Raw genomic sequence first — 20,819 nt, 5'->3', positions numbered from 1 at the left:
ATGCAGAATAAAAGAGTCACAGAATTTTAAATACTTTCAGACATTACTGTGACATTTTTTTAAAAAATGATATACAGGGTTAAAAACACTAGACATATAAAATACCACAAATTAGATTAAAATAAACACCAGAAGTATTTTTAGATACTTTTCATTTGATCTTTGTATTAAATTTGCTACCAGTCTGAAAGTTTAATTGCCCTGCCGGTAGCCCTGCAGAGGGAGGCAACCAGCAGTGGCGGTGGGGGGTGGGGCCATTTATATATTTATATAAATATAAATAAATATAAATATTTATTTATATTTACTAAATAAATATATTTAGTAAATATATTTAACTACTATTTGTGTACATCACATTTCCAAGCATCAATATAATAGCAAAAAAGGCAAAAACAATTCCAGAAAATGATTCTTTCAGATGAAATTTCACTTGGAATACATTGCTTAATACTGAAAGTTTAAGATGCTTAACGAAGCATCTAGTAAGACCAAATACCAATATTGTTATTTCTTTAGCCAAGTTAAAGACCTTGAATAGAAATTCTCTTGAATAGAAATTTAATATTTTCCCCAAATAAAGCATGTAAGAATCCTGATGCTTCCTTATAGTGCAATTATCATAAAAATATTTTATCAATATGAATCATATATTTTATGCCTGTTCATACGTGAGGTTTGTGGCTTATTTGTACAACAGTCGTATGAAATTATAAGAAAACTCAATACCTTTACAGAATACCTGGAGTAAACACTTTAAAGTACACTCACTTTCCAATTTAATCTTCACAATCACCTTACATGTAGGCATTATAATCTCTATGTACAGAATAGAAAACAGTCTCAGAAGTTTAGCAATATTGCCAAAGGTCACAATGCTTATAAATGGCAGGATTATAAATAAAAATGAGAATTTATTATACAGAATCTTCATTTTGAAAAATGCTCTGATTGTAGTATTTTATTTGGAAATAGGTCAGATTTGATATTTAGAGATTGCAAACACCAAAAAAAGAAAAAAAAAAACATAGTTAAACAATTTAAACAGTTATGTTAAGTCAGACTAGAACCAAGGTTTCCTGATACTCCTATACCTGTATATTTTCTATAAACTTTTCCAAGTTGGATTTGGTAAAAGTGAGGAAGAGATGTGCATAAAAGTCAAAGGGAACCCAGAATTGAGAAAAGACTGTATTTTCCTGAGTTTTATAAAGTATACCAGCAGTACAATTTCACACACACACACACAAAAAAAATGGCAAAGATAAACTCATTAAAATTTTAAGTCTATCTCAGAACTCAATAAAAGAAACACTTTCGTTTTAGAGAAAGTATTTTGCTATGTTTATACTTTTTTCCTTATAGTTACTTAGTACTTTTTGTACAAAGACAATTGAAAATCTTATAAGTGACATATGCAATACTTTCAACAATAAAGAATTATCATACATAATAAAAGGCTAATATGCAAATTGACCAAACAGCAGAACAACTGGTCACTATGACGCGCACTGACCCCCAGGGGGCAGACGTTCAATGCAGGAGCTGCCCCCTGGTGGTCAGTGCACTCCCACAGGGGGAGGGCCACTCAGCCAGAAGCCAGGCTCATGGCTGGCAAATGCAACAGCAGTGGCAGAAACGTTTCCCACCTCCACGGCAGCACTAAGGACCCCCTCAGGGGATGTCCAAGAGGGCCTAAGCCAGCAGTTGGACATCGCCCAAGGGGTCCCAGACTGTGAGAGGGCGCAGGCTGGTTTGAGGGACCCCCTCCCCAGTTCACAAATGTCATGCACCGGGCCTCTAGTTTAAAATAAACAAATGCAATTATTTTTAAACTGAAAAGAAAATCTTATAAGTGAAGATTTTAATATAATAAATACATAAATAAGTAGGCAGATCAATGAAATAAAAATAACAGAAAGGAGACTGGAGAAGAATTACATAATGGCTAATTTAAATCCTAAGCAAATGTCACACAGTTCATTTACTGAATGATTCTGGAAAAGAAACCTATTTTCTTTAGGATCGCTGAATAAGTGAAATTCAATTCTGTATCAGATGACATTAAAACTATAAAATTATTTTGAAAACAAAAAAATTCTCAAGTTCATTTGAGTTTTTAGTTATAAAAATCCTATATAATAAAAAGCTAATGTGCTAATTAGACCAAACAGCAGAACGACACCCGGACAACCTTCCAGACGAAGCCGGGGCTGCGAGGGGCTGCGAGGGTCAAGCCCCTTGCATGAATTTCGTGCATCGGGCCTCTAGTAAAAATATATTTACTAAAAAGGAAACTTTTTGCCCTGGCTGGTGTGGCTCAGTGGTTGAACAGTGACCTAGGAACCAAGAGGTCATGGCTCAATTCCCCATCAGGGCACATGCCTGGGTTGCATGCTCGATCCCCAGTAGGGGGCGTGCAGGACGCAGCCGATCAATGCTGTTTCTCTCTGGTAGATGTGTCTCTCTCTCTATTCCTCTCTCTAAAATCAACATTAAAAAAATAAAAAAAGATTCTGTAGAATGATATTTAGAGCATTTTTTCCTTATTTCATAGGTCTTCCAGTAAACTATTTCAGGCATTAAAATTTCTTTACAAAAGTATTTTTCTCTCCTCCTAACCCATACCTATAAGACACACCCCTATGAATAAGATAGACACAAATGTCCATTGAGAAAAGAAGAATCCTAAATCATGGGATGCAGTGACTAAAAAAATATAACCACAAGGAATGGATAAGGTAAATTCAGATTCACATTTTCCACCCTTTTACAGTGGGAACATCTAGCATCAGGGAAATTCCAATATGACTTCATAATTAATCTTATTGAAATTAACAAGCATGTACTTTATAGCCAGCCACAAGAAACTAAGGAATGTTCAGATGAAAGCTATCAAAAAGAAAAATCAATTGAAAAATCATATTTCTATTTCATTTGTCAATAAAACTTGGTTCTCACCATGTGAAAGCTTTCTCTCTGATACCATTCTAATTTAACCTAGTTATGAATAACTGGAAAGCAGCAAAAGGAAGGTCGAGTAGTATAGGCAGTTCATTTGTGCAGCTTTGCCAGGAAGCTGCAGTTTAGATGCATGCTCAGTAAAGTTATGAGTGAAACAGGGAAGGAACTTACAAAGGGGACATCTGCAATACTTTCAACATAAAGATAAAAAAATAGGAAAGGTATTTGTCAGTCACACCTGGGAACAGGTCATTGGCCAGAATAAGCTTGGCCACTGCAAGCACAGAAAGATGAGACATTTAATCTCCTAAACAAAGGAGTTCACTCTTGAGCACTTGGCACTCTTGGGACTCTTGTTGCAGGGGACCTGCTCGCTTGGCGCCCCTGCATTTGCCCAGGTGGCCCACAACTATATGGACCCCATCGACTGCAGCTAGTCTAAGGCTAAACCAGACCAAGCTCCACCATGGAATGAAAGCTTTGGACACTGGCTTTTCGTCTAGCTCTACTGAATCCCCAGCTGCACACCTTCCAGGACTGGATTAAGGGAACTGGGACTTTTCAAACCCAGGAATATAATTTTATTCATCCTCCCATGTAAGACTCAGAAAATTCTTTTTCTTGAGATACTGTAAGGACCCCACTCCTAACAGCAACGGAGAAAGACCACATATTTCTGATAACATCCCCACTCCTTACTCCCAATAGTTAAGAAATACAAGCATACTAAAAATAAATGAAATTAAAGTTGGAGATATCTAAAAATAATATGCCTGTGTTTGCATATACATGCTAGTGAATTTTAAAGGTTATCAATAAGCTATACATATAACTACAAATACATAAAAGGCAAATCACACAATATATACTATTTTGAAATGTCTAATGACCTCTTCTATTTTAACCACTCTCTGTCCCATACTAATGACATTGTACTGATCTTATTTCATTCATTCATTCATTCAAGCACTTACTGAACACCCACTATAATATTCCAAGCAATTGACAAGAGGCTGAAGCAAGTCGGACATTGTTCCTGTTCTCAAAAAAACCCCCACTCTAGTTGAGGGAAAAGACTCCACCAATGGCTCTATATACCACTTCACCCACCTTTCCCTCCTACCTGGATAGTTCTTATACTGTTACCCCACCCTGAAGTCATCCACGACATCTCGTTTTCCCTATAGCAAATCTACTTCAAAATTTTCTTCGCTTCCCATTCATAAAGCTACATGCCTCCATTTACAACCCTTGACAGCCATCAGTAGGTCTCCTGGTTGACCTCTTTACCACCCTTCAATTCTCTCTTTGCTCTGCTATAATGAGAATTACCTTTCTAAAAATGTTTAATAGCTTTCAATTTCCTCTATCTAAACTCTTTACCATTAAAAAATTCCTTCAAAATCTGACACTTGGATACCCAATGTCTACTTCATATTAGGCAAACTAAAGGTTTTTATTGTTTGGATCTTGTCATTAACAAAAAAATAATTACTGGACTATTAAAAACAAAGTTCTTCAAAAATGTCACAGAACATTAATATTTTTAGGCATGATAAAAAAAAATAATATAAACTCTGCCCGGCTGGCATGGCTCAGTGATTGAGCATCAGCCTATGAAACCAGGAGATCAAGGTTCAATTCCCAGTCAGGGCACATGCCTGGGTTGTGGGCTCCATCCCCAATATGAGGCATGCAGGAAGCACCAATCAATGATTCTCTCTCATAACTGATGTTTCTATCTCTCCCCCTCTCTCTCTGAAACCAATAAAAATCCTATATAATAAAAGCTTAATATGCTAAGTGTCCAGTCATCCAGTCATCCTTTCAAGCAATCAAAGAGTAATATGCTAATGATATGCTAAGGCTGCTCAACCGTTCACATGACAAGCACTGACCACCAGGGGGCAGATGTTCCAACCGGTAGGTTAGCTTGCTGGTGGGGTCTGGCAATCGGGACTGAGTGAGACGGGCCAGACACACCCTAGAGCCCTCCTGCTGTCCCTTCCCGGCTGGCCAACCTCCCACGTCCCTCCCTGGTCCCGATTGTGCACTGATGGGGTCCCTAGGCCTGGCCTGAACCCTCTTGCAATCCTGGATCCCTTGAGGGATGTCGGAGAGCCAGTTTCGGCCTGATCCCGCAGGCCCAGAGGGACACCACCGGTGCAAGAATTCGTGCACTGGACATCCAGTATTTAAAAAAAAAAATTGAGTAGGCAGGAAAGACAACTTTACAGTCACCCTGGGGAATCCACCTTACTAATGGGAAAGGGACAAAAGGAGAAAATGGCAAGGGAATTCCTTTTACTAGGTGCATGACCAGAAGAAGCAAAACTATGTGGCATGAGCAATAAAAACCAAAATGGCAACCATAAAGGGGGAGGGCACAAGCCCCCGAAAATCCAGGAAAGAAATAGTTTAAAAGAAAGCCTGCTCTTTCCCAAACCCAAGAAATATAAGTTTAACAAAGATCTTGTGGCAACCACTTGCTTGCCCACTCTCTTCCTCTCTAAGAATGTACTATCATTTTTTGCTTTAATAAACTTTGCCACCATTGCTTAAAACTTTCCCTAGGTGAATGTCCCTGAAATTATTTTTCCGTGACACCACAGAACCTATTTCATCTGGTAACAGAATACTGATACACACACTAAAATAGAATCTCAAAAACACTGTGGACGAAAGGAGCCACATGATAACCTGACAAGCTCAAGGAAGGCCTGCATAGCAGTCTTACAAAATCAAAGACCTAAAGTAACCACAAAGTATGGTCTGAAATTAAACTTGAACTAACTGCAGTTAAGGTGGGTAGTCGCCTCCTAGGCAGGTATCTTCCCTAACAAGGTCAACCTTTACCTTAACTGAGCTTATTGTCTTTTTGCATCTCAATAACATATCATTAAAATGTCAGGTTAACTTGTAACTTCCCTTTCTTCTAGGTCCCTCAGGGCATAACCAAATGCCCTGAGAGCCAGAACAGATACCACAAATTATTTCATTGTTATTGTTATCATGTTAATTGTTGACTGTTAACTATCCTGTACCCACCTACAGAAGTCTATCATTTCACTCTATTCAATCCCAGAGGTACCCCTACCCTGCTCCCTTAGCTTTCTCCCACCTCTCTTATCTATCACCAATGGATTTCATGTAACCTACCTGTGTCTCCTCCTTTGATTGCAATGTATAAAAGTAGATGAAAAACCGCCATTCTCTGGAGCATTATCCCAATCTTTGAGATTCTGCTTCCTGGCAATTGTCAAAAGTTTGGCTCAAATAAACTAACAAAAATTCTTTACAGGTTTGAATGTTTTTACGTTAACAGCATTATAAGTGAAAAAAGACCGACTCAAAGGTTCCATACCATATAATTCTATAACAGTCTCAAAAAGACAAAAAAAAAAAAAAAAAAAAACAACAACTATAAGGACAGGGAACAGAGCAGTCCTGGGTTATGGTTGAGGGTACTACTACTACACAGGGACAGCACAAGGTAATTGGGGAGGGAGGGCGAGGGGGATCATGGAACTACTGTGTATCTGGATAGTGGTGGTATGCCTTTGTCAAAACTAATAGAACTTTATACCAGAAAGGAAATTTTATTGCACATAACTTTAAAAAGAAATTTTTTAAAAGAAAAAAAATCAGAGATATCAAACACATTAGCATCACTTAATTATACCACTTTTTTACCAAAACCCCAAGTCATACTGCCCCCATTGCCATCCCAAGCATACTTAACCAATAAGCTATCTTCCCACTGCCAAAAATAACATACAAAAACTTTTGATAATGAAAACTGGTAACAACTTTTCTACTTCTGCCAGAGAAAAGATTTTGGAATCAGATAAAACTAGTTGTATGACTTTGTACAGGCTTCTTAACCCCAAAGACCTCAATTTACTTAAATGTGAAATTACGAAAATAACACAACTCTCGTTACCATTATTTTATCTATTACTACTATAACTTCCAATCAAATTGTTGTAAAGAATAAGACAGGATACTGTAAACAACACAGTGATAGGCACATTGCTGACTTTCTTTAGACCACTGCATGTAAATTTTGCATAATATTTCATTAGTTCTTTCATCACTTTCTATTTGCCTTTGAAATCACAGATGAGAATTCCTAAATAACCACTCAACATTTATTGAGCACCTGTAATGTGCTAGATGATTGAAATGAAAAAATGAATATGCTATCCATGTCCTAATTTAAAAAACAAAAAGCAGGTAACTACCATATATGCCAGCATGATTAGAAGCAAAATATCAGAACCTTTTCTACCAGAAGTTATTTTTTCCACTAAATGCTTCATTTTAAGGAATCTAATATTTCTTCAGACAAAATACTTGCTGACAAAGGAAGACTCTCAATATTATAGGTAGTGTTCCATTTTTTAAAATATATATTTTTATTGATTTTACAGAGAGAAAGGGAGAGGCTAGAGAATTAGAAACATAGATGAGAGGGAAACATCGATCAGCTGCCTCCTGCACCCCCTACACTGGGGATCGAAGCTACAACCAGGGCATATGCCCTGACTGGGAATTGAACTATGACTACCTGGTTCATAAGTCGCCTCTCAACCACTGAGCCATGCCAGCTGGGCTACATTTGTATAATTACTCAAAAAACCTACTTTTATAAGTAACTTTTCTAAGTACTTATTGTAAAACAATTTTTAAATCAATAAGCATTCAAGCCAAAACCGGTTTGGCTCAGTGGATAGAGCGTCGGCCTGCGGACTGAAAGGTCCCAGGTTCGATTCCAGTCAAGGGCATGTACCTTGGTTGCGGGCACATCCCCAGTAGGGGGCGTGCAGGAGGCAGCTGATCAATGTTTCTAGCTCTCTATTCCTCTCCTTTCCTCTCTGTAAAAAGTCAATAAAATATATATTTTTTTTTAAAAAAATAAGCATTCAAGGTTACTGCTAAATAATATCATTCACTACGGAAGGAAAGATGATCAAAGATATACCACTTTTCTTCTAAAATGACACTATTTCCCTTTCTTAATATGAGTTTAACTAACTTGAACAGCTATACTAAGCATGTCAAACTCAAAGGCTAGCACATTTAAGTTTATGTGGGCCGCAAAAAAAACAAAAGCTTCAATTTTCATAGAAAATTGTAGTTTTATCTCTATAAAGACATGCTGAATACAAAGGGCTGAAATAAATGAGTAATCATTAACATAAAATAGAACATTTTAATAAAAATTAATATTTTTTCTTGAACATTAACTTACCAGACACCTAATAACTGCACAAATTAATAAGCATAACACAAATAAACCTATTTTTCTTGTTCTCCGAAAATGAAATATTTCCTGTTGCGCACACCAAACTAGTCAGTCCAAGACTAATGATGTGGCAATCGGCTGCTAAAATATTCACTGCTAGTATTAGTGGAGAGAAATGGTGCGCCTGTGCTTAAGGGATATGAATGAAACACGATTATAGTAATCAGTCATTATCATTTTAGTTCATTAATAACTAGAGGCCCGATGCATAAAAATCATGCAAGGGGCTTGGCCCTCACAGCCCCAGCTTCATCCGGAAGGTCGTTTGGCTGTCCAGTCTAATTAGCATATTAAGCTTTTATTATTATAGATTACGTATAACAGGATAATATAAAAATTAAGTTGTGAAATTTTTATTAAAACATTTCTTACATACCGTTATATTGGCTGGGCCGCAAAAAAATATTCATTGTGGGCCACATGCAGCCCATGGGCCGCGAGTTTGATATGCTTGAGCTACACCTATATATGTATATAAATAATGCACAAAGCCCCAGGTGGTTTGGCTCAGTGGATAGAGCGTCAGCCTGGGGACTGAAGGGTCCCAGGTTTGATTCTGGTCAGGTGCACATGCCCATATTGTGGGCTCGATCCCCCGTGGGGTGTGTGCAGGAGGCAGCTGCTCAGTGATTCTCATCATTGATGTTTTTCTCTCTCCCTCTCCCTTCCTCTCTGAAATCAATTAAAAATTTTTTCTAAATAATGCACATATACTATCACACCAGTACTATATATATACTACATATACACAAAAAATAAAAATGAAAAAAGTACTAAAATAAATATAAATGCAAGTTCTACTGTTTTCTTCACATGGCACAATGAACAAGTTTTTCATACACTCCCAGAAGTATATGCAACCCACTAGGGCCGTGGTCAGCAAACGGCGGCTTGCGAGCCACATGCGGCTCTTTGGCCCCTTGAGTGTGGCTCTTCCACAAAATACTACAGCCTGGGCGAGTCTATTTTGAAGAAGTGGCATTAGAAGAAGTTTAAATTTAAAAAATTTGACTCTCAAAAGAAGTTTCAATCGTTGTACTGTTGATATTTGGCTCTGTTGACTAATGAGTTTGCCGACCACTGCACTAGGGAGATCACTGGAATAAACCACTCAGGAGACTTGGAGACGTGCTTTCCCACTAGCAACCAATACCTTTTATCAAAATCAAGTAAGGGGAGATATATGTCATCAGTTCAGTTCAAATAAGCTCTTTTTTTGTTGTTGTTAATCCTCACAAAAGGATATTTTTCCATTGATTTCTAGAGAGTGGATGGGAGGGGGAGGGACAGAGAGAGAGAAATATCGATATAAAACGACACACCAATGATTGGTTGCCTCTCACAGGCACCCTAACCAGCGTGCAGAGGGCAGCTTTCTCTCAGAGGTGCTTGCAGCGATTACCGAGGGACAATGAGACCCAGGGGCCTCATAGGGCAGGGGGGCTGATGGGAAGCCAAGACTGTCTGCTCAGCCCTGAGACTCCGCCCCATCCAACCAGGGCCAGGGATCAAGCCTGCACCTTGAGGTAGGTGTCCTTGACCGGAATCGAATCCGGGACCTTAAGTCCCCGGGCCAACACTCTACCCACCGAGCAAAACTGGCTAGGGCTCAAATAAACTCTTACAAAATAATTTTTTTAAGTCAGGTAAAGGAAAGGCTTAATCTGAATTTCAGTTTTCTCTTCCAAAATTTAGAGTATTAGTGAATTTCAAAATTATGGTTTTATAATACCATTAGTCTCTAATAACTAAATATTCTTTTAAAAGAGAAACCCTAGCAGAGAAACCAAGATGGCGGCATAGGTAAGCACCTAAACTGCTGCCTCGCACAACAATTTCAAAACTACAACTAAAAGACAGAACGGACATCATCCAGAACCACAGGAAAGCTGGCCGAGTGGAAATTCTACAACTAGAAGGAAAAAGCTCATGGAGAATCAGAGGAGCTGCAAAGGAAGGGCTGAGGTACAGAGACACACGCGCAGAGAGGAAGGGCGACTGAGTGCCTGGCTGGCTTTCTCTGGCAGGAGGGAGAAGGAAGCTCCCAAATGCACTGAACCCCAGTTCCGACTGCAGTGAACCCCAGTTCCGGGCGAGATCCTGTGGACCCAAGCTCATACTGGGGGAGTCTGGACTGTCAGGTAGAGAGAAAGGCACACGGAGACTCAGGGGAGCAACAGAGGGGCAGGGGTCTGGAGGCGTGTGCACAAGTGCGCGCAGAGAGGACTGACTGCTGAGGTTGCCGCTGGCTTTCCCTAGCAGGAGGGAGTCGGAAGCTCCCAACTGCACTGAACCCCACTTCCAACTGCAATGAACCTCATTTCCGGGCGAGCCCCTGGGGACCCAGGCTCTTACAGGGGGAATCTGAACGGTCAGGTGGAAACTCAGGGGAGCCGCGAAAGGCAGAGGTCTGGAGGCACACATGCAAGGGCGCACAGAGAGCACTGACTGCTGAGTGTGCCGCTGGCTTTCTCTAGCTGGAAGGAACTGGAAGCTCCCGACTGCGCTGAACTCCAGTTCCATGCGAGAATCTGGGAATCCAGATTCATTGGGGGAGAAACTGGACTGTCTGGCAGCAGGCGAAACTCGAGGGCAGCTTTCTCTCAGAGGTGCTTGCAGCTATTACCGAGGGACAATAAGACCCAGAGGCCTCATAGGGCAGGGGGGCTGATGGGAAGCCAAGACTGTCTGCTCAGCCCTGAGACTCCGCCCCATCGAAGCTGAGCACAGAGGCTTTTGCAATTTTGCAAGTCTTGTCTCATAAGGCTGTCTCCAGCACAGAAGTTCTCCCGGCATAGACACAGCTGATCCTCACAGCCAACTGGCCTGGAGGTCAATTCCTCCCAGTGATACCAACAACAATCAAGACTTAACTACAACAAGGCTGTACACACAGTCCACAAAGGGGTGCACCAAGAGTGTCCACCTCAGGTAAATGGGGAGGCTGAGCCACTGGGCCATATAGGACACCTAGCACACAAAACTACCCTACCAACTCAGGGAAGCAGCGAAAATGCGGAGACAAAGAAACAGATCACAAACGAAAGAAATGGAGGAAAACAAATGACTGGATATAGAGTTCAAAACCACAGTTATAAGGTTTTTCAAGAATTTCCTAGAAAAGGCCGATAAATTTAGCGAGACCCTCGAGGATATGAAAAAGAACCAACTAGAAATTAAACATACACTGACAAATAAAAAATATTATACAGAGACCCAACAGCAGAATAGAGGAAAGCAAGAATCAAATCAAAGATTTGAAATACAAAGAAGCAAAAAACACCCAACCAGAAAAGCAAAATGAATGCAAAAATTTGAAGATAGTGTAAGAAGCCTCTGGGACAACTTCAAGCGTACCAACATCCGAATTATGGGGGTGCCAGAAGAGAGAGAGCAAGATACTGAAAACTTATTTGAAGAAATAATGACTGAAAATTCCCCCACCTGGTGAAAGAAATAGACTTACAAGTCCAGGAAGCGCACAGAACCCCAAACAAAAGGAATCCAAAGAGGACCACACCAAGACACATCATAATTAAAATGCCAAGAGCAAAAGACAAAGAAGAGAATATTAAAAGCAGCAAGAGAAAAACAGTTAATTACCTACAAGGGAGCACTCATACAATTGTCAGCTGATTTCTCAACAGAAACTATGCAGGCCAGACGGGAGTGGCAAGAAATATTCAAAGTGATGAGTAGCAAGAACCTACAACCAAGATTACTCTACCCAGCAAAGCTATCATTCAGAATTGAAGGTCAGATAAAGAGCTTCACAAACAAGAAAAAGCTAAAGGAGTTCATCACGGCCAAACCAGTATTATATGAAATGCTGAAAGGTATTCTTTAGGAAGAGGAAGAAGAAAAAAGTAAAGATAAAAATTATGAACAACAAATACATATCAACAAGTGAATCTAAAAATCAAGTGAATTAAAAATCTGAGGAACAGAATAAACTGGTGAATATAATAGAATCAGGGGCATAGAAAGAGAGTGGACTAATAATTCTCAGGAGGAAAGGGGTGTGGAGGGTGCAGGAAGAGACTGGACAAAAATCATATACCTATGGATGAGGACAGTGTGGGGGAGGTAAGGGCAGAGGATGGGGTGAGAACTGGGTGGAGGGGAGCTATGGGGGGGAGGGTAGGAGAAACAATTGTAATAATCTGAACAATAAAGATTTATTAAATTTTTAAAAAAAAAGAGAAACCCTAGCAATTTGGACAGTTCAACAAGAAGGAAACAATAGTGCCCCACAGTTACTCATGTTATAGGAATTTCTTTAAGCAAACTAAATCAACAAATGAAGAGCCAAAAGGATGGAACAGATTGTATTGCTTGCTCTTTAGATGTGAGAAAAATCAAAGCAAACTGTCCTGAATGAAATAATTACCTTTAAAATAATTGAGCACTATTTGTATGACTATCCATGAATTTTTTAAAAAATTATAAAAATGTTCTGTTGCACAATCTTGCACCTAAGATTCTTCTTCAGTCATCTGGGCTCTAAGATTTATTTTTAAGATGACATTTAATGTAGCCTACAAACAGAAAACTCAGGATAGTTTTCTACTTATTTGCTACTAGCAATGGCAGTCAAAAACCTTAAAGGAAAATAACCCAAATTAATAAAAATAAAATGGTTTTATGTCTAAGAAGTAGATAGCAATATCCCAATAGATTATTGCTTAAATGCCACACCATCTCTCTCTTCAATCTATTCTCCCTTCCCTTTTTTCTACTATCCCACCTGGCATTCAAATTATGTAGAATACCAGGTATCAATCAATAGAAGCCAACATGAAAGCAAGAAAATAAAAAGGTCTATTGTTCAGTACTGACTAGAATTTTTTTAAAAAAATCTTTGTAATTGACAATGGAAGAGTCATACTGGCAAGGCTGTAAATTCTACACTTTAAATTTCTTCCCTCTAAATGAAACAGCTACACGTAAATGTAAATTTATTTGATGGATGTGTTTCAAGATCACTGGTCAGAATGCTATTTTCTAAGAATAAGTCAGAACAAAATGTTAACAATTATACTTAATTTACTATTTACATAGCACTTTTATAGATTTTATTTCATTTCATTCTTAAACTCTTAACAATTATGTTATATCTCCACTTTTCCTGGGAGGAAATAAAAGCTCAGGAAGGTTAAGTAACTTTTATGTCAGAAAGCTAAAAGTTGGCTTTAAACCCAGATCTAAATGATCCCAAATAAGGTATTCCAAGCAGAAGAGTATGGTTACAATTTTATTCATAGTTTCTAATCAAATAATACTACAATCAGAGACTCACTATGACAGAATCTTATCCACAAATACTGTTAATTTCAGTTTGTGACAAAAATACTACTAGATCACTCAAACTACAAAGATAAAAATAAATATCAAGTAATCAGATGTTTTACATTTTAAACAGAAAAATAAACTATTAAGGATAAAGAAAGATGCTTTTACATGGAACAGACTGACGTATTTCAGAGCGGGGGTGGGGAGGGTGGTGGATGGATCGGTGAGTGGATGGGTGGGGAGTGATTAACCGGGGAACTTATATGCACATGAGAGGCCTGGTGCATGAAAATCTGTGCACTGGGGGAGGGGGGGGGAAGGGACCTGTTCCCTCAGCCCGGCACCCCTCCAGGGATGTCTGACTGCAGGCTTAGCCCTCTCACAGTCCAAGAGCCCTCGCTCCTTACTGCCCGCCCACTCACTGCTCACCGCTCAGCTCTCTGCTCCCTAGCGCTGCCTGGGAGAGAGGAGAGGCTCCCACCACTGCAGCTGTGCTCACCAGCCATGAGCCTGGCTTCTGGCTGAGCAGTGCTCCCTGTGGGAGCATACTGACCACCAAGGGACAGCTCCTGCATTGAGCGTTTGCCCCTGGTGGTCAGTGTGCATCACAGTGACCGGTCGTTCCACAGTTTGGTCGATTTGCATATTAGGTGTTTATTATATAGAAGGATATGCAGAGCCAATGGACACAGACAATAGAGTGGTGAATGCCTTCGAGAGGCGGGTGCACGGTAGAGTGGGGGGGAGGGGTCAATGGGAAAAAACAAAGGAAACATCTATAATACTTTCAACAATAAAGTTAAATTTATTTTTAAAGATGCTTTTAAAGGCAAAGATAGCTTTCAGCATATTACAATCTTCAGAAATCTACTGTGACTTAAGATCACATATTTGACATAAAATCTTTCCTCTTTTCAAGTACAATATTCCCCCTCCCTCCCCTTATCTGCAGTTTCGCCTTCCATGGTTTCAATAACTACCCAGTCCAAAATATTAAATGGAAAATTCCAGAAATTCATAAGTTTTAAGTAGTGTGATGAAACCTCTCATCATCCTTGGGATGTGAATCATCCCTCTGTCCTGCACAGCCACAATGTATATACTACCTGCCCATTAATCAGCTAGTATAATAGCCTTCTTGATTATTAGAGTGACTATATCTTGGTGTTTGTGTACAAACAACCTTTATTTTACTTAATATTGACCCCAAACTGCAAGAATAGTGATGCTGGCAATTCAGATATGCCAAAGAGAAGCCATAAAGTACTTTTTAAGTGAAAAAAAGTGAACATTCTCAATAAGAAGAAAAATACTTATGCTGAAATCTGCAGTAAAAATGAAATCTTCTATCCATGAAATTGTGAAGGAAAAAGAAATTCATGCTGTCACACCTCATACTGCAAATGATGGCCACAGTACATAAGTGCTTAGTTAAGATGAAAAAGGCATTAACTCTATGGGTGGAAGACATGAACAGAAAACATGTAGCCAGGTATGCACTTGCGCGTGCGTGCGTGCGTGCGTGCATGGTTTGTTACTACCTGAGCTTTCAGGCATCCACTGGGGGTCTTGGAATGTATCCCCCTAGATGAGGGGGAACTACTGTACTCATCTCATTGTATTCCCACAGCCTGCAACTAACATTTACCAACCTCTTAATCCTCTCCTAGAGAGCATCTCTTTGAATGCCAACTGCTTACCTTCTATCTCTGAATTCTACATTACCACCTACTTAGCAAGGTAGGTCACAGTTTCAAGGATGCTAAACTAAACCACAGCAAGCCATTAGCTTGAACCCTCATAAACATTCTATTCAAGAAGATTAAAAAAATTTAAGTTCTTCCTCTATTAATGAACATCTATAACAACCTTTTCCTTCATTATGATGGGTTCATAACCAACCAAGAAACAACGTAATAAAGGAGTCAGATGAAGATAAAAATATGGCTGAAACCAGTGATCATATTAATTTCAATTGTAAATTAAACTTAGAAGCATCTGCTTCTTCCTCACAGGGTCCAGTCTGCTCAAATAAATCTACCATTTAGAGGAATAAAGAAATGCATATCCTAAGAATTGGGCGCTCCAAAATAGAGCCAGAAGGAACTGTGCAAAAAAGCATACTCAATTCCTCCTAACCTCATTTAATTCTCCCTTAGGAAGCCATCTGAGGGGGGGTATAAAGAAGGGGAAAAGATACTTATCAGAAAGAACTTCCTAGTTTACAAGTCATGGTAGAAACAAGCAGAGGAAAATGATGGCTCCCCCTAAACAAATATAACCTCCATAAATATACAACAAATTCAAACATAATCTGCTCCTGTTTCACTTCCTATACCAGAGAGGCAGGGATTGGATGAAAATATTAGATTAGCTTGACCTGTAAAGACTAGACTAAAAAAGAAAATCAAGGTTGCAACTCCCCAAAGTAGTCCTGGCTTGACTAAAATCTAATGTTCTTTGTATAGCCTTTGCATTAGTTATTATCAATCTAGCCGTAAAAAGTAGAGCTCTTTGTAAAACGCAATGTAGACAGAAAGGTATTTAACCGTTTTATCTTCCTTTTCAAAAATCTTTCCCTCACCTAGCCTCCTTTCTCACCCTTACCCCAATAGAAGACACTGACCTTGCCTTCTGTATCCTACAGTCCACTTCTTTCTTAGTTTTGATCTCTATATTTCCATTCTCACAGTCCGACTAAGTATGAATTAATTAACGTACTTCATACTAATAAGTAAATGTGGCTTAACCCAACAGGGTTCAATTCCACAAATACCATTAAATTCTACTATATATAAGGCACTGTGTTTAATTTACCAAAGTACAAGAAAAAATAGTTTAATTCAAATCAATCTTTTAATGGGCAATTAAGAGAGACACATGAGTGCCTGTTTCACATCACACTCTCTCCCCATCCCTTTTCTTTCCATCCTGTGACCCTTCCCCGCTCCCCACCCAACGAGTCGTGAAAGAATTTCCAAGGATTCAAAATTGCTTCCAGTAACAGTCAATTAGTGGGAAAATGTGGATGGTATAGCATACATTAAACATTCAAAACCATAGCTGAGTAGAAGAGGGTCTCCTGGATTTAATTTTACATATTAATTGCAAGTACAATAAAGGGCTTCTCAATAAATCAATTTCCTTACAAGATACCTTTAAATTACCTCTGCTCAGAACCCTGAGTTACTAAACCATAAATACTGAAAGGTTTTTGTTTTTTCTTTTGGTTATTTCCAGTTAAAATGTTAATAAGGTCCAGCTGGCATGGCTCAGAGGTTGAGCTTGACCTATGAACCAGGAGGTCACAGTTTAATTCCAGGTCAGGGCATTTGCAGGATTGACACCAGTGTGGGGCGTGCAGGAGGCAGCCAATCAATTATTCTCTCTCATCAGTGATGTTTCTCTCTCTCTCTCCTGGATCTCCCTTCCCCTCTAAAATCAATAAAATAAAATCAATGTTAATAAGGACCAGTTCAATTTGCCCTACTTTATTTAAAGGTTATTAAACTCAGCTGTTAAACTGTTTTACTGTTTTGTTTGAATCCTCACCAGAGGACATACTTTCACTGATTCTAGAGAGGGAGGGAGGGAGAGAGAGAAACATCAATCGGTTGCCTCCTGCACATGTCCGTACCAGGGAATGGAACCCACAATCCTTTCAGTGCACAGGACAAGCTCCAACCAACCCAGCCACCTGACAAGGGCTCTGTTTTCTATGACGTGACATTTTTCTGAAGCCCTCCTAGGTTTGAATTCCAAACAAATTGGCATACTTGCTTTAAATCTTTTTTTTTTTTTTTTTTTTTTTTTTTTTTTGGTTGTGAACTGTATTAATTCTCACCTATATCAGAGGTCCTAAAATGGAGAACAGGATACAACTACTGACAGGTTTGGGTTTGGTTGGGCCACATTAAGCTATTTTCAGGTGTTTTAATTCATGGTATTTTTTTAAATCAAGAGGCTTCAAGCAAAAATCTAGATTTCCTGTGTTCTCTGGCCCCATATTCATGTAGGGCACTAATCAAGTGGGCTTGAGAACTGGATGTCCCTCTTAGATGAGGCATAAACTCTCTCACTCATTTTCATTTTCATCTGCCTAGTACCTAAAGGCATGTGACTTTGCTATTCATAAACAATTTCTTTGAAAGGGTGCATAATATTTTCCACACTTCAACAAGTCACCTAAATGTAAAAAACCACATAGCAGATTGCAACTTCATAGTTAATTATTTTAAAATTTCATAAGGCTTAGAAGGGTGAGAAAGGAAAATTCAGACTGCTGGAAGAGTGGAATACAGAAAGTAAAAAGCCCACCTGAAAGCTTTTTGGGGAGGGAGGAAAAAAAGGTGGAAGAACTCAAAAGTATTTCTGAGACACTCAAAGCTTTTCCTGATTGAACACCACATCACTCCATGGTACCTCTTACCAGCTCAAAGCTTCAGGCCCACCCTTCCCACTTTCTCTTTATGTATAACAGTGCAGTTAGGTCACAAACTGAGAAATGTTAGAAACACTTATGAAACACATTTAGACTTTCAAAAATAAGTCTCACACTTTTTTAACAGCCTTAATCCACCATCAAAACCTTTCCCAAGTATTTTCTGCAGCTTTCTGCTTTTATTGAAATGACAACTTGCGGTCCTCATTTCCAATGCTTGGACTTCAGTCCTGGGTGGGCTATCCAAAACAGAAAAATATTTGTTGGCCCTTACGGTTTCATTCCTTATATATCCCTTAGTTCAACTTTTACAGTCTCTTTCATTCAAAATGTATCCCTAACCTCCTCTCTAAAAAGCGTTGACCAAATTTGTGTAGTTAGAGAGGGGGAGGAGGTACCCAATTGTCCAAATAAAACCAATGTACCATGCTGCTTCATTGTTTGTAAATTTAAATAAAAAACATAAAGACGCTTCAAGACACAAAATTTAAATAATTTTTGCATGCTAAGTACACGAAGTGACAAACAGGTGAGGCTCTATCTTCAGCAGGTCTGGATTTGTGTCTTTTCATCATGGACTCAAAATACTGAGGAGCAGGGGGAAGTAAGAAATCTGTAGGACCAGGGATGGTCACATTGCCCCCACATTACAAATTACGAAGTGATGTCTCACCTCCCCGCACCCCATCCCAGTAGATAAAGGGTGCTAGGAAACTTGAATCTGAATAAGGAAAACAGAAGTTTTTCTGTGCAAGTTTTGGGAGAAAAAAAAAGCTTTACCACACGTGATGCTACCACAGCCTAAAACCACGCAACACATTATTAGGGTCTCACTCCTCCTCTTCGCCCAAAGGGAGACCACCTGCCACCTTATCCCCTATTGTGATGCGCCCTCCTCCGGGTGTCGCGGCGTTAGCCCAGGGACGACAGAAAAGGGGCGGGGCACGAGGTTCCTCAGCCCAGGGAAGGAGGGATGAGGGTACCGCCTTCACGCCTGGGGAAAGGCCTCCGGGCTTCCAACCCCAAAACAACCCCACGCCGGACCCAAGCCCCAACCCGGCCTCTCAAAATTGGGTGCCAGCGACCGGAGCCCCGAACCCCACCCTCGGTCCCCTGGCAGGGTCGGAGCCGCCCCAGACCACGGCCACAGCAGCCCAGCTCTCCAGCCCAGATTCGCCCTCCTCCCCCTTCCTCCGGCGCCCCCGCCAAGCCCAGCCTCCGGCACCGCCCCCACCGAGTTCCCCAGCGGCGCCCAGTCACCCCCGAACCTGTAGTCCTCCGTGAACGTCCACGAAGAGCCTAGGCAAAAGCCAGGGCCAGTGACACCTCCGCTTCCTCCTCCACTGGACTCCTCCGGAGGTGTCGGTGGGGACGGCCACTCGGGCGGCCGCGGCCACTAGAGCCGCCCGGCAGGTTGCTGGCCGGCTCCGAACCCTCTTCTCGCGAGAGCCCGCAGTTCAAAGAGGCGAGACTGGGCTGCGTTCTCGCGAGAAGGGTGGCTCACGGCCCAGTAGTGGGCGGGGCGCCGAGGGCTCCGACAGTTAAGGCAGCCGCAGCGCCGGTGGGCGTTCAGTCCCGGGGCTGGTGCTGCAGAGTGGAAGGCGTGGCTGCGATCCGCGTTACACCCACCTTCCCCCGCTTACGGTGAAGCCCACGGCTTCTCCTTCGACTTCCTATCCCCGTTAGAGAAAAGCGGGCCTCGTTAGCAGCCCAGAGTTAGAGAAATACCTCTGGGATCCTGAGTTTGTTCAGGGAAAGCGCTTCCCTCAACTGAGCAAGCTCCGAAAGCGCCTTTACCAACTCAGCTGGGGGATACTCACCGACCGGGGTTCAACAGAAGGCGGTCGCCGTGAGGGCCACCTTCTATTCCCGAACGTGCACAGCTGTTTGTTTTTAAACGCTGGGTTGGCGGGAACCGGTGTGCCCGCGGAAACTCCTGCAATCCGCCGCCGGTCGGGTAACTGGGATGAGGTATTGCTCCCCGTGGGCAGAAAGTCGCCAAGGAATAGTTGCAGTCGTTCAACTTGACCTCCCATGTGCCAAACGTTGGTCTGTACAAACGGGAAAAAGTAAAAAGACACGGTCTCCTCCCTCGAAGTTCACACCCGAAAACAGATAATCCGCTGGAAAACAGATAATCCCATACATGGTGATAATCCCATCTGCTGAGTTGCTCCCTGCGAGCTGTGGGAACAGAGGGAGTGACCGGCTCTACCTGCCACGTTGAGGAAGCCTCCACCAGGGAGTGACATTGGAGCTGAATCTTGAAGGATGAGTAAGAGATACCCAGTTTTTAGAAGAGTGGGCGGGGCTTTGCAAGCTGAGGTAGCAAAGCGGAAGAGAGCCTGGTTTATTTGGTTTGAAAACAGAACTTTATTTAAAAACAACAACTTTGAATCTCCCAGATTCCCTCGTGTGTGATAACCAAAGTGTTTTCCAAAGCAACATTTAGACTGAGATGAACAGTTGAACTTGAACAATATAGGATAGTAAACATTCTCTTCCTCATCTAAGGACACCTGAATGTCAGAGTCCTATCTAAGGGAAGCAGGTTACCGTCCCACTATAGCAAGTTGTTGTTATTGCCAACATCTTGCTAAATTGGAAATTGTCAGTAATCTTTGAAGATTTCTAAGAAGAGCAATCTAAGCAGGAATGTTGTAATACAGGTAATCTCATGGAGAAATTTTTTAAAAATCCTCAGGCAACAACGTCAGCAATCTTGATTAATGATCAAAATTTTCTTCTGTAAGATAAGATCAAGGGAGGTAATTCTATAGTGTAAGTTAGGGTTAGTGAGGTCTGTCAAACAGG

The 20,819-nt window shown here is 40.7% G+C and overlaps 1 protein-coding gene across 12 annotated transcripts in view; it reads right to left on the bottom strand.

The window, feature by feature from the left end:
- Positions 1-20,305, bottom strand: part of BTBD10 (BTB domain containing 10) — a 69,229-nt gene extending 48,924 nt beyond the window's left edge. For 6 of the 12 annotated variants that reach the window (XM_079787745.1, XM_079787744.1, XM_079787738.1 and 3 more), the window contains exon 1: positions 19,274-19,788. The gene's annotated coding sequence lies outside the window, so the exon portion shown is untranslated. Of the gene's footprint in view, positions 1-19,273; positions 19,789-19,825; positions 20,057-20,151 lie in introns of those variants that run through there. The other 6 variants (XM_079787746.1, XM_079787743.1, XM_079787749.1 and 3 more) reach the window with 4 other exon arrangements.
- Between the last annotated feature and the right edge of the window lie 514 nt (positions 20,306-20,819).

This window comes from Cnephaeus nilssonii (genome assembly GCF_951640355.1).
Source record: "Cnephaeus nilssonii genome assembly, chromosome: 13".
In the NCBI taxonomy this organism is placed as follows: Eukaryota; Metazoa; Chordata; class Mammalia; order Chiroptera; family Vespertilionidae; genus Cnephaeus; species Cnephaeus nilssonii.
The sequence above is the reverse complement of the archived record's forward strand: the minus strand, read 5'-3'. Positions and strand labels throughout refer to the sequence as shown.